This window comes from Patagioenas fasciata, chromosome 11 (assembly GCF_037038585.1).
Source record: "Patagioenas fasciata isolate bPatFas1 chromosome 11, bPatFas1.hap1, whole genome shotgun sequence".
Taxonomy (NCBI): domain Eukaryota; kingdom Metazoa; phylum Chordata; class Aves; order Columbiformes; family Columbidae; genus Patagioenas; species Patagioenas fasciata.
In genome coordinates this window covers 26,081,693-26,087,699 of record NC_092530.1, presented here as the reverse complement: position 1 = coordinate 26,087,699, position 6,007 = coordinate 26,081,693, and positions in this window count along the sequence as shown.

Below are 6,007 nucleotides of genomic sequence, written 5' to 3'. Positions count from 1 at the left end.
AAGAGCATCACGATATTACAGAGCTGCAGAGTAGCCGAGGCTGGAAGAGACTGCAGGAGGTCACGTAGTCGGAACCTGTCAAAGCACGACTGAGAGTTTTAATATCTCCACAAGCTCTTTGGGCAGTTTGTTCCAGTGCTGAATCACCCTTGCAGTAAGAAGCGTTGTCAAATTCCCCCCGTTCCAATTTGTGCCTGTTGCCTCTTCAGACACACGGTGTGAGTTTTGGGGATGTCCTGTGCAGGGACAGAGTGGGACTGGATGATCCCCGTGGGTCCCTTCCAGCTCGGGGCATTCTCTGATGCTATTGCTCGTTCTCTCACCGGGCACTGCTGGAACAGTCTGGCTGATGGGTGATGGCTTTGCGGCCACTCCGTGTCCCAAAAAAAAGCACCAAGCATGAAGTGGTGGGGAAAACTCAATGTGAGTACTCCTGTGTTTCTCTCATGGAGGTCGCCAGGCTCCCACCCCCAAAATAATCATTTGGCTTGAAATCTAAGCCCAGGTGCTGTCCTGAACAGTGTTTGAAGCCCTGAGGAGCAGAAACAGAAGATTGCAGTGATAAGAATGATACATACAGGTGCATACAGGAACACAGAGATGTACACCCAGAGTTCTTTTTAGTAGCAAGAGCAGAGCCAAGCAGAGGTGAGCCGAGCTGAGCCTTCCTTAATTAGCCTTTCTTAATATATAGCTTTACAGATACAGGCCTGGACCAAGAGGTTAAACAGGGTATTGTTGTTTGTTTGTTTTTTTTAAATATTATTCCAAACACATGTGTTCAGGCCCAACATTCACACATCATACATATGGGAATGGTGTTCTGGCCCAAGATATCGTTCTTGCCAGCCTGGGCCATCGCTCCTTCACAAACACACAAACCCGTCGAGGCCGCCTTGTTTTGATGGATGACTGTGGTTTAATGATGTATGTATTATTTCTTCTTTGACCATCTGGATAGTCGTGTTAGTATTGATCTTCCTTTATCATCCGAGCGGCTGGAACTGCATGTCCCGCTGTTCCCACAGACGACGGCCCCCTCTCCCCAGTCGTCCTGGCCAACCTGCCTGTGAACGCAGGGAACGACAAATGTCTTGGACAAAGCAGGTTGGTTGCTTGTGTGGTGGCTTCTGGAGCTCCGTGGTGTCATTCTTATCGTGCTGCCACAAGAAGAGCTCCTTCTCAGTTTTCCTGGATGGCTCAAGTTCCTGCCAAGATTCCCTCTCTCATCTGGGACCTCAGCTCATCTCTGCCTGGTGCTGCACTGGTCTCACCTGGAGGTGGTGCGGAGGGTTTTAGTGGGGTGATGCTCATCTCATGTCTCCTCCTCCTGTGTCTCAGGTGATTTGCTGCTTGGCTGGAGCTGGACAGGCAGATCCTGCCACGCTGGAGAGGGACAGAGTCACGAGTCCACGCTGCTGGGAGCGGGAACTCGGAGGTGAATATCCGAGCTATCTCTAAATGAGCAAGACATGGGAGATCCCAGCGGCTGCACAGACTTGTTTAGTGGCCACTAATTTTAGGCAGAATGAGTCTTTGTCTTCACTGTGTAGAAAACTAAGTTTGCATCCAAGTCTTTCCAAGATGAAGAATTTTGCTTTCAGTCGAGGCACAGCCCTGTAATTTCATCATCTTGGGCTGGCTCTCGTCGGCCTAATGTGCCCCAACAGGTGTGGAAACCTACAGCTTATAACACTCATGGTTTTGAAAATCACAGGCTTGTTGCACAGAAATAGTAACCGAAACATTTAGTTTTGTTGAACTTAGGCTTTCAGTTATTTTGGGTTATGAGAGTGTGTGAACCCTCTTGTTTCAAATCAGTCTATTTTAGCTATGACTGCATTAAAAACATCATCTGATGTCACTCGTGGTGTTAGATATTTTCTATAATTGAAAGTCTGTTATTTAACGCACAACAGCATTTCCCTTGTAAGCTGTGCTTCCCAGATGCTGGCATCTTGGCAAAAGCAATACCCAAGGCAGTTACCCTGATGTGAAGCTGCACAACTTCTCTGAACAGAAAACTCACTTGATCTAACGCATCTGGATCTTAAGATTATCTGTTGAAGGCTCTGTGGTTTTAGGGAAGATCACTGATTGATCCGGAGGACCTGGTCTGGATTTGTTGAAACATCCTATTTATAACAACCTCTGTTTAAGGGGTGGGGGGAAACAAAACCACGACCATACCACACAAAAAACCCAACACAAAGCACGATGACAAGACACACAAAACAGCACCAACAAACCAGAACCACCTCATTACGTAACTAGGAGTCCCCAAATCCTGTGTCAAATGTTCTTGGGGAATAAGGTGTGGCACAAAAATCTCTGCATTCATCTGGCCAATGTACATCATCTGGGAATGAAGTAATACCAAGTTTAATAGATAGAGAATTAGAAATTATTCAGATGCTCCTGGAGTCCCTGAAATCTGACAAGCCAATGATGTTTCCAAAGTGAAAACTGTGAGTTGTTATGGAGTAAATTCTGTTGCAAGGCACTGATCCCAGTGTTAGAGCAGCTGGTCCTGGTGTTTGCTGCAGCCTCTCGCCCGCCTCCCATCACTTGGTGGCAGCAAACACTGTGGGAGTGGGGAGCCGAGCTCTCACATCCATTCACCTACATAACTCTCATTTTGCTATCCCTATGCTACCTTCCCTTAAAATGTTCCTTCTTTTAAATAACATTTATAGAAAGCATCTCTGCAGGACAGTTTGACAAGCCCTAAAAGACAAGCTTTGATTCAACATTCAGCATCCGTCTTGACACCACAGCTGTGCTATTGGCAGTGTTTGTTTTCTTTCTAATTTGTCTGGATTTTGGTGTGTTTTGCTTTTGTTTTTCCTTCCAGTTGACCGGATAATTTAAGCAGAAGCTGTGAATTTCTATCATGCCTACTCGGTTGTGAATGAAAACTTCCGAAGAGGTAAGATGTTGGGGCTTTTTATCCCATTAAGCACATCTCTAAAATAAATTCCATAAGGAGAGTTTGCGAGCTGTACACACACGTGTTCAGACGCCAGAATAAAGAGGCAGGGTGTGTATAGAGTCAGATTCTTTACTGTGATTCTTGAGTGCCTGGTGCAGCGAGTGCTTTGCCATCCCATGCAGAGGCTCTGCCGCGTCCCGAAGGGCAGAGACGTTTCCCATCAGGTCACTCCACCTTTTCTTTAGGATAAAAGGCAAAAGCTGACCTTGTGCATGCACACTGTTAACAAATCCCTTGTCATTTCTCTACGCCTTTGCTAATTTCACAGAGCCACGACTGCCTGATAACTTACAGAATGTGTGAATGCACGTCCTCTGCTGTAAAAAGCTCAAGTTCCAAGTGGGTGTGCTCACTGATGGAGGTGAATTTGGCTGATGTTTATGGTGAATGCAGAATAGCCTGAAAATAATGACATATTTGTCTGCCAGGCCTGATCTCCTCTCCAAGGAGCTGCTGCCCATTGGTGGTTTCAGAAGCCAAAAGCTGAGCAGAACTGACCCAGAGGTTCCTCCCATGTCCTCTCATCAACCTGTGCTGGGACGACTCTTCTTGGGGTGTCAGCTCCACAACCCAAATTTGGGGTTGTGCTGTAATAAACTGCCCTCATTAAAGAGGTATGAGAGAAATGGAGGAGAAAAAGACAAAATCTGCTTATTCCTTCAGTGCTTGGTGGTTTGGGAACTGAGAGAATTACAAATTAACAAAGCAGATTTGCAAGTTCCAAAGTTTAAAGAAAGCACAATTAAACATGATGAAGCAGAAAACCCATGAGTGGATCAGGTAACTAGAAATAGCAAAAGAGCACAGCAAGAGCACCCGGCAGAGTTTTGGGGAGCAATTTGCTTGCCAAGAGGCCTTGCAGGAACCGTGAAACCACAGAGAAATGGCGACAGAGCATTAACATCTCCCAGTGAGTTCTTGCCACCCTTCCCCTAGAGGGTCCTGCTTCTTAAAAACTCCAGGAACTTCCTAAGTGGTAGGGATGCAGGGATGCGCGGATGCAAGGATACGCAGACGCAGGGATGCGCAGATGTGGGGATGCAGGGATGGCTCCTGGGCTCCAGCAGCACCTTCAGGGTGGGTCGGAGCTGGGGGGCAGGTTCCCCAAACCACTCTGACTTCTGGTTTACTGTGTTTAAGGCAAACGTATTGGGAGGGTATAGCTGCAGATTTGTCTCTTTAGTAGTTGGTGATTATTGTTAGACTAATTTGCTATTTTTTTAACTAGGCAGTGCTAAAGGTCAAAAGCAAAAGATTGGAGCTGATCGCGTTAAAATAGGTAAATGTGCAGTTAAGATGGAGGGGAATGTGTCTGATATTCATATTGAATATTGAAGTACATGCCCCAAACACCATCAGCTTTAATTATTCAAGAAAAGCTGTATTACAAATAAATTCAATAGGTTTTAAATAATACTTTTTTAAAATCTTATTTTTAAACTGTAGTATTAAAACCCCATAGTGAAATATGTGATACATGTGTAAAAGCCTATGAACATAAATGGTCTTGCTCTGGACTCATTCAGTGCTGTTCTGTTTCTGAAGTTTAGGCAGTAAGGCTCAGAGCCAGCATTTGGGAGGGGGAAATAAAGCAGTTATTTCTCAGTTTCCCTCCTAAATTTCTTCCATTTCTCTCTCGATTGCTCTCTTTTCTTTCCTACAAGATGCCTGTGTTTGAACTTCAAGGAGCAAAGAAAACTTCAGACTTGTGCTGAAACCTGATTTTAAGTAGAAGCTTAAAATGCAGACAGTGGTTATAAAACATAAATACGCAGGCCAGCGCAGCACAGCCCGGGTTCTGTCTGAACTTGCCTCCTTTTGGCTAAAGGAGGCGGACAGGATGGTGCAGGCCGGAGCTGTGTCAAAGTACAGCTGCTGGTTTGTATTCCTAGAAATCACTTCCAGGATGGTCACACGTCTAAAGCCAGATCCTTCTTTTGTTTTCTTACCAGCCCTTTGCCCTCCTGGCTTTGCTTTATTGGTTAATTTATAAGTACAGCATTTGAACTGTTTACATGGGCTTTTTTCTTTAAATATTTGCAGTATATTCTAAATATTTCCCAACAGGAGCGAAGGACAGAAAGGTGACTTAGGTGGGGAAATGAGCTTTGAGTCTCAAACACTGTAATACTTACCCTTTCTTTGTAGCTTCTTTATAAAGCACAAATTCTGGTGTCCTGGGTGTATCCCATCTGGAATTAAGGTCTGCTACCGCAAGTTCTCTGCAGTTCTACAGATTTCTTGTACAATACTAGCCTACCAGATGTACATAGTCATAGTGGAGCCAGTCCTGTTGAGTAAAGTGCTCTTGCTCGTTGCTGTTTATTTATTTTTATTTATGGCTTGCTTAATCCTTTATTCCTGAACACCCCCTTCTAACTGGGGATCAGCGAGTGTCCCACTGTCCCCTCTCCTGCTCAGCTGTGCTGCCCAGCTCTCTTCCATCTTACATTACCGGGGGTGCTCAGGTTACTGTGCTCATGCCATGTACCGTGACATTTCTCTTCTACACCTTTTCACCCCTAGGAGGTGGCATGCAAGCTCTATAAAATAAAAACTTGTACTAATGAATGAGTCCATTTACCGGGGAAAGTTATAAGTGCTGCAAGGGTGTGGTTACGGGTTGCAGTGGAAAGGAGCCTTCCTTTCTGAGTCAGCATCGAGGAACTCAACCGTTGCCTTTGAAGAATGCAGCACAGCACAAAGTAGAACAGGGAGAAGGAAACAGATTAATTTCAGAGCAGTTAAACAGATACAGCTCCGGTGGATCCGGAGTACCCCTTCCTTATCTTCGCACTCAGAGTCCTTTTAACGTGAGCGTTTGTTCACCTGCTCCGGGTCGTGTTTCGGGCTCTGCGGGTAGCAGATGGATCTCTAACTGCCTCCCAGGATCCCGATGTTCGGCCGGTCCAGGAAGGACCAGTGCGAACCCGATCGCCCCAGAACGGGCGCGGAAGCTCCGCCCGGGGCTGCGCAGCGCGGCGCCGGCTCCGTGCGGGACGTGACCGGCGCTCC